Raw genomic sequence first — 8,632 nt, 5'->3', positions numbered from 1 at the left:
TTTGTAGCTGTACCACCCATCATCATTAAACCATCAGCTGGCCTTGCAGTAAGTTATACAAGGCAGACCTCTGTTTAGGGAGGAAGGGTCTAGAAGCCAATGGGTTTGTCGATGTTGCATTGTAGGTCAACGCCAGGGGAGATATGAAGTGGATCTCCTCATGAATTTGCTGCTGAAGGAAACATACACGAGTCAGACTGACCTAACCACTGCTTGACCAGACTATCGACGTTGATTGGGCGAGGCGCCTGTCAGTCAGCGGGCATGGGGGAATTTCTATATCTATTGGATGATGGTCGGCCCGCATTGTCAGGATTGGGCAATTATTATTGGGTAATACTGACGTCAATCGCACGGAGCCGCGTATTATTGGTTAAGAGCGCCGTCCTTCAAATCGATCCTCGGATTTCCATTGGTGAATACAGCTGTCGATCCTATGTGACCCCTGTTATTGGTCTCTATGGACAAGTCCCTGCCTCCCCGGCCGATGTGATGGGTGGACCTCGAGCTGGACACTTTGATTGACAGGTCGGGCCTGATCGAGCGGGAAGGCGGTGAGTGACTGACTAACGGTCCCCGGGGCCATTTAAACCGAAACCCCCATCTCCTCCCCCTCTAAGCGGAGCCCTTATCCCCGCTCGGGGGCTGGATTCGGCTTCTCGACCGAGGCCTCATCGCCTGGGCCTCCTGCCGTAGCCCCGGAGTTTCCCCGCGGTCGCTGAGGTGGGGGAATGGGGGAGGTAAAGTCGGTCTGAGTGTGAAATTCAGGCCGCTCCCTGGGATCACTGTCTGGGGCTGGGGGTTGCTCCGGTGTTTTTGTACCTAGTCGCGGAAAAAAAAAATCCTTAAAACGAGTTGCAAATCCGTGATCAAAATAAATACAATATGTGAACATGGGCGGGGTGGTATTAAAGCCCCTTCAATCTGTTCAGTAATCCTATAGTTGGGATCCCCTGCAGTCAAGTCTGTCAGAACAACACACTCCTAAATCATGGCCTTAGCTTTCCTAGAATTACCCAGCACTTAAGAGGAGGCCATTCGGGCCATCACAGCTGTGCTATCCCCTTGGCAGAGCCATTTCTCCAATTAATTGCAACTCGCCCTCCCCTTTCAGGTAGAATAGGATCAGACTGGGCATGGGGTCCTGCTCTGAGCCCCTTACTGCTCCCTTCAAGTGTCTGAGAGGAGGCCACTCTGCCCATTGTGGCTGTTTTAGGTCATTGAAAGGACCAGCTGCAAATGTGTTGCTGGTCAAAGCACAGCAGGCCAGGCAGCATCTCAGGAATAGAGAATTCGACGTTTCGAGCATAATTAGTCCACTTCCCTGCTTTCATGCCATGCTCCCATGTCTCTCACTCGCCGTTGTGTTTTTATCCAATTCCTTCTGGAAGTCTGCACCTTTCTGACATCGCATTCCTGATCACAACACCCTGTCACACTCCTGAATCTTAAGGCTAGCACAAGTGTTCTCCCTTTGACATTTTTGTTTCTTGTCAGTTATTTATAATTTGTGTCATATGGTCACTGACACCTGCCCCTGGAAGCAGTTTCTTCTTTATGAATTATTTGTTTAAGAGTTATTAAAAATTGCTTGTAATAGATGAATTGTAGAAACCAGTGGGTAAGGAGATGGTGAACAGACTGATCTTCGGAGGGGTTCTGTATCCGTGCTGGCTGTAATTTCACATTGAGCTGGTTTCTCATTTGCCTTCTCTTTGCTATTCCCTTTTTTTTTTGCCAATTTTGACATTCCATAGAGTGCTGTGTGTATGTTTGAGTGCACCTGTTCAGTGCTGCATCAGATTGATGGTTGTGTCAGAGCTGTTTAATGTCTCTTGGGATCAGGCTGCTTTACTCTATAAGTTTGAATGTCCCAGTGGAGCTCACAAGTTGCCTCTGCACAGCAGGTGATGCTGGATTGAGCAGAACTGGTAACTCGGGTGATGAAGCAATGGATGATATTCCTTGTTCCAAGTCTGACCACTGGGCATTAAACGGTAGGAAAAAAGTAGTCTGATACAAGAATCGTGGGTATACTATCTGTGACTCAGGCAGGGAAAATCAAGCACAATATATTATACAATTCTTTTGTGAATGTGGAGAGCATGGATTAATTCTTAAAAGCGAGAAACATTTAATTTAATACTGTCTCCTAATTTGGTTGAAATGTTTTTTTTAATTCACTCATGGCATACGGGTGTTGCTGGCTGGGCCAGGATTAACTACTTGTCCCTAGTTGCCCTTGAGTAAGTGGTGGTGAATTGCAGCCATAATATGATGCTGCCCATGTGCTGTAGGTAGGCCATAATGTTATTAGGGAGAGAGTTGCAGAATTTGATTCAGTGTCACTGAAGTGATGGCAATACATTTCCAAGTCCAGATAGTGGAGGGGAACTTGCAGGACATAGTGTCCCTATGTATCTGCTGTCTTTGTGCTTCTAGATGAAAGTGGTCATGGTTTTAGAAGATACTGTCTCATATCTTTGACTGCAGAAATTTGTCAATCTGTAGATAATACCTACTGCTGCTTCTGAGTGTCCGTTTGTGGAGTTACTAAATGTTTGTGGATATGATGTCAATTAAGTGGACTGCTTTCCCCTGGATGGTGGCAAGCTTCTTGAATGTTGTTGGAGTTAGACTCCTACAGGTAAATCAGAAGTATTCCATCACGTGTGATTTGTGCATTGTGGGTATTGGACAGGCTTTGGGGACTAAGATGAGCTACTTGCTGCAGTATTCCTGACTTCTAACCAGCTTGTGTAAACATTCTTTACACGGTAAGTGCGGTTCAGTTCCGGGTCAGTGCTAACCAGGGTTGATCTCATGGCTTGATGGTAATTGTAGAATGGGGGATATGTCAGGCTGAGATTGCAGATTGTAGTACGATACAAATCTGGTGTTGCTAATGGCCCACAATGCCTCATGGGTGCCTAGTCTTGAGCAGCTGGATCTGTTTGAAGTCTGTCCCATTTAAAACCGTGTTAGTGCAACAATAATGTAAAGTATTACCAACATAAAGGTAGAATTTTGCCTCTATAAGAACTGTACAGTGGTTGCTTGTATCTGTACTATCGTGGACAGATGCATCTGCAGCCAGCAAATTGATAGGGATGAGGTCAAGTATGTTCTTCTCTCTGGTTCCTTCACCACCTGCTACAGACTCAAACAATCAAGCAGCTACATCTATTAGAAGGTAGACAGGCAGGAGGCTGGAAGAACGCAGCAAGCCAGGCAGCTTTCGGAGCTGGAGAACTCCAGGTTTTAGGTATAACCACATTCTCTCTCTCTCTCTCTCTGTCTGTCTGCATGGGTTTCCTCCGGGTGCTTGGGTTTCCTCCCACAATCCAAAGATGTGCAGGTCAGGTGAATTGGCCATGCTAAATTGTCCATAGTGTTAGGTGCATTAATCAAAGGGAAACGGGTCTGGATGGGTTACTCTTCGGAGGGTCTGTGTGGACTTTTTGGGCCGAAGGGTCTGTTTCTACATTGTAGGGAATCTAATTTTCAGGACCCGACCAGCTTGCTCATTAATGCTGCGGCGGAGACAGTGACGTCCCCCACGCAGAGTATATTTTGCACTCTTGCCATTCTCTGCTTCCTCTAAGTGTTCAATATGGAGGAGAATATATTTATCAGCTGTGGGAGAATGATATGTAATAAATAACCGAAGGTTTCCTTACTCATGCTTGACCTGATGCCATGCCACTTCATGGTGTTTGGAGCCAATATTGGGATTCAAAGGGAAATTCCCTCCCAACTTTATACCATGTATGACCACTTTTGTGCCTGTCCTGTCGGTGGGACAGGACATACACATGAATGGTGAAGGTGGTGTCTAGTAATAGGCATGATTCCATGAATATGACTGTCTTGATTCAGATTTAAGGTTGGAGTGCAGTGGTTGATGTCTGAGTTGCTCAGACAAGTTAATCTAGATCAGCAACTTTTGCAAACTGTGATAAGGTAAGTGATATAATAATATGTCCTTTTGGTGGTGCTTAGCTGAACAAACTTGTGGTTTCTTCATCATGACTGTGGCATCTTCACTGTGGTTGATAGACACAAGTTTTCTTTTCATTTTTCGAAGAAGTGTAGCTGACCCTAGTCAAGCTAACATTTATTGCTCATCTTGAAATAACCTTCTGCAGATAGTCATCAGCTATCTTCTTAAAAACAACTGATCATCTTTGCTATAATAGATGCAAAAAAGATCCAGATGCTGGCAATCTGGAATACAAACAGAGAATGCTGGAGAAACTCAGCAGGTCTGGCAACATCAGTGAAGGGAGAAACAACAATGATATTGAATCCAATGTGATTTTTCTTTGGCACTGCTGAGTTTCTAAGGCACTTCCATTGTTATTCGAGTGGCTTTTTCAGAGGACATACAATAGCTTGGATTATCATGGACGTATGTTTATTTTGAGTGAGATTTATTGTTTGAAATGGGGTGCATGTATCCTGGGAATGAAACCCATGGAATCCTGAGTTGACCGTTTTCAGGAAACTCGATCTGATGTGAGAATGAGGTGCAGCTGAACAGAAATGGTCCTCCTGTCAGACTAAAACCTGATCATGGCAAGAAGCCTGGCCCTGAGTTCTGTCGGCCAATGAGAGGCTACCAGCTCTCCACTTCTGGCAAGGTTACCAGGAGAAGTTATCCCAACAAGAATTGCACTTAGGCCTAAGATCATTAATAGAACCTTGGAGACAGGTAGGTTTGGTGGAATGAGGGTACCAGGGAGGTGGGGGTTTTGAAAGGGTGACAGTAGGGATGAATAGGAGTGCAGTTTCCTGTATCCCCCACCAATATCAGATTCCTCAGTTGAGGTACATTGATCCCCATTGGCTGCAGGCAAACCTAACAGGACTTTCAGTCCACTTAGCCCACATGATGAGTCCCCTGTCTGCTCAACATGGCTATTAAGAATCTCAAGTAAAAAGTGAGGTCTGCAGATGCTGGAGATCAGAGCTGAAAATGTGTTGCTGGTTAAAGCGCCGCAGGTCAGGCAGCATCCAAGGAACAGGAAATTCGACGTTTTGGGCAAAAGCCTGATGAAGGGCTTTTGCCCGAAACGTCGAATTTCCTGTTCCTTGGATGCTGCCTGACCTGCTGCGCTTTAACCAGCAACACATTTTCAGCTTTTAAGAACCTCAGTAAATCTTCGGGTAAGAAGGCACCTCCAAAAGCTAGTGTGCTTCCAATTAAACCTGTTGGACTATAACCTGGTGTTTTGCGATTTTTAACCTTGTCTGTGCAGTTCAATTACATAATGCCATTACCAACTGAGCATTGGGTAATCTACTAAAGCTCTGTATACGTTGCAGTCTTTAAATCACTTTCTGGTCTCTTTTTTAAGTGTTTCCTGCAATTATAAGTATACAGTTAAAACTGTGTATTTTGCCTCAATTTGAACTATGTTATTCTCACTCCAAGGCTTAAGATGACTGTATTTCATGATTCTTGCTTGTTCTGTTTTTGTTTTGTTCCCTGTTATGATTCTCTCTTTCTTTTAGTGCTTGTTTAGGTGTGATTCGAGGATCATATTCTTGTGAATTTACCAGCTCCCTGTTGCAGCAGAATGATAGCCTCTGATTATCGTGCACATAGGCTTTTACAACTTTGGGGTTGGGGAGCTGGGAATTACGTAAATTCTGGGATCTGACCTACAGAGCCAAGAGTCCAAATGCGATGAATGTTGGTGGAAAGAATGGAATCGTTGTTTGCTGATTCATTCAATTTTTTCAAAAAAGAGAAGTATGAATACAAGTTTTGCAAAATGAGTTTCAATTTTTGGAGCTAGTTCCTTCTGAAGGTCTGGAAATTGGCAATAAAACTTGCCATATGTACACCATCTTGATATAGTGATCCCATCTGCTCTTGGTTTTTTTAGCTCAGTGAATGAGTCACCAAGACGATGCAGTCTTAGGTAGGACATGCTTGCTCTAAGCTTGATCCAGGCTCTGTGCCTTATTGCTTTCCAGCTATAGTCACCGATCAATACTGAAATCACATCAAAAGGCATTTATAAATTGCTTGAGATGTTTTGGGCTCTAAATCAACCCCTGGGTTTATTTTTGTTATTGGTTTCCATTGAATATTACAGTGGCGAACATCTATTGTGTGCAAGCTAGCTGGCTCTTTGAAAGAGGCAATAAATTACAATTGTTTGGCTCTTTTCCCGTAGCCTGGCAAATATTTCCTTTACAAGTAGATTCAAAGTGTAGCAGATCTATCAGTAATATTCTGTGGTGTTGCTCATCGTGAGTTAGACATTATGCTGGAATATTTTACTATGGAATATAAAATTTTAGTTTGTGGTGCATTTTGAGTCTGAAATGTAGAAATATACTCCTGATAATTGGTTTAACAGTTAAGCTGTAGAACAGAATCTTTTTACTTTTTGATTGAGTGATCAATTATAAATTTATAAAGATTCTGCAACTGTCATGATGCTGGAGAGGAAGATGAAACACAAATCTTTTGAAGATTCTCCTGTAGGTGCAAAAAGACGCAAGTACTTCTGCTTCTAATCACTAGAATTTTGTTTAGATTTGAATTTCTTAGTTTTAGGTTGCTGCTTCATGCTGCAGGTATTCAGAAGGTAGGAATGAGACCTGGATTAGCAGGATTTGCAAAATAGATGGGGATACAGCTGATATTAGCATACAAGAGTAGAAAATTAATACATGAAGTCAATGTAATGGAGAAAGAAGTAGGTCCAAAATGCAATTAACATGCATGTACAGCAAACAGTTGATCAAATATTCCAGTTGATCAAGAGGTCCACATAATCAACGTGAAAACATATGCAAAGTAATCGAAACTTATGCAGAATGTGTACAACTTACTATTTGAGATTTATGCTGTAAATAAGCAACTTTGCCTGAAATAAAAATTACCAGCAGAGAGCTTTCTCACTTGCACCCTCAACTGACCACTGAGGTTGCGATAATACTGTAAAATTCTGCTATTGCAGGTATATAATTTTTGTCAGTTAGTTGAGAGTACCGGTTCATAAGGTGCCGGTTAAAACAAAATTTGCTGTTTGTAAATGCAAGGAATTTCATAAATAAGGTTGGGGGCTCAGATTGTCACCCGACACCTGGCTCAAGTTAGGACAGGATGGAGTATTGTATATTCATGGCTATAAGTTGCTCAGGAAAGGAGAAGAGTAGCAGTATTGGTTAAGGAGGGCATCTCCGTGTTGGAGAAAGCAACTAAGGATAGAGCAAAGAATAAAAAGGTGCTTGGTGAAATCTACAGTCTACTACGAGTGGAAGGAATGTAGAGGAGAAATTCTCCAGAGAAATGTCAATATTATAGTGCATTCGTAATGAGGGACTTAAATTCCCAAATATTGACTGGGATACTGGTGGTATGAAGGGTAGGTGCTCCTAGATTATATTCGAGTGTTTCCTACAGCAGAGTGTGTTCAGCCCATTGAGGGAGGATGCAGTTTTGGATCTGGTCCTTGGAAATGAGGTGGATCGAGTGTCAGTGGGGGAACAATTAGGAGACAGCAATCACTATATCATAAGATTCAGGATGTTTTTAATAAATGACATGTAACTGTGTAGGGTGAGAAAACGGAGAACTGACTTCATTGGGGCAAGAGCAAAGCTAGGCAGGTTTGACTCGAACAAAAAGTTGGTAGGAAACTGAACAGTGGGCCACCTTCAAAGAGCAAATGGTTTGAGTACAGTCAAGGTATATTCCTTCAAATGGGAAAGGTAGGACGAACAAATCTAGAATGCCCTGGATAACACAGGAAGTAGAAATTAACATTTGAAAGAAAAGGCAGGTGTAATGTAGAAAATACAGTTGCGAACAGAGAGGAATACTGAAAATTTGCACGGGAGATGAAAAAGTAAATAAAATAAATCACGAGGAGTTATCAGGCAAGCAGTGGGATGGAGCATCTTAGCTACAAAGGAAGCTTGATAAGTGTGAGTTGTTTTTGAAGCAGAGAAGGTTGTGGGAGGACAAGCTGAGGTGTATTAAATTATATGGGACACCAAGTAGCACAGAAAGCAGCTGAATTGTCAATAATGAGGGGATACACTTTTTAAGACAAAAGGCAAGTGGTTTAGAGGAGACTTAAAGAAAATATTTTTCATCCAGGAGGTGTCTGGGATCTGGGATCACGAATGCACTGGTGGCCTGGGATGGTAGCTGAGATGAGTAACCTCACAATTGTTAGGAAATCCTTGAATGAGCATTTGAAGTCTCATAACATTTGAGGCTGTGGACGTTGTGCTGAAAAGTATGGCTGGTATGTCTTTAGTGGTACAGACTCAATTGACCAAAGGGCCACTTGTATACTGTTTAGTTCTAAAACTAGCAACTAACATAAAGGGGAATCCCAAAGGCTTCTATAGGCATATAAAAAGTGGTTAAAGGAGGAACAGAGCTAATTAGAGATCAAAAAGGGGATTTACGCATGGAGGCAGGGAGCATGGCAAAAGTGTTGAATGAATGAATGAATGAATATTTTACATTTGCCTTTAGAAATGCTGGATGCTGTCCAGGCCATGGTGAAGGAGGAGTAAACACTGTCATAAAATTAATAAGGAAGACATCTTTGATAGAGTGCTGGTACTTAAAGTTGACAAAGCACCAGGACTGGAC

General features: G+C 42.7%; 1 protein-coding gene across 4 annotated transcripts in view; it reads left to right on the top strand.

Annotated features, from left to right (window-relative positions):
* The first annotated feature begins 495 nt into the window (after positions 1-495).
* LOC132831374 (epsin-2-like) overlaps positions 496-8,632 on the top strand; it is a 32,763-nt gene continuing 24,626 nt past the window's right edge. For 3 of the 4 annotated variants that reach the window (XM_060849486.1, XM_060849485.1, XM_060849482.1), the window contains exon 1: positions 496-554. The gene's annotated coding sequence lies outside the window, so the exon portion shown is untranslated. Of the gene's footprint in view, positions 555-595; positions 724-8,632 lie in introns of those variants that run through there. The other variant, XM_060849483.1, reaches the window with a different exon arrangement.

Source organism: Hemiscyllium ocellatum, chromosome 33, assembly GCF_020745735.1.
Source record: "Hemiscyllium ocellatum isolate sHemOce1 chromosome 33, sHemOce1.pat.X.cur, whole genome shotgun sequence".
NCBI classification, from domain to species: Eukaryota; Metazoa; Chordata; class Chondrichthyes; order Orectolobiformes; family Hemiscylliidae; genus Hemiscyllium; species Hemiscyllium ocellatum.
This window is presented reverse-complemented; position numbering and strand designations above follow the sequence as displayed.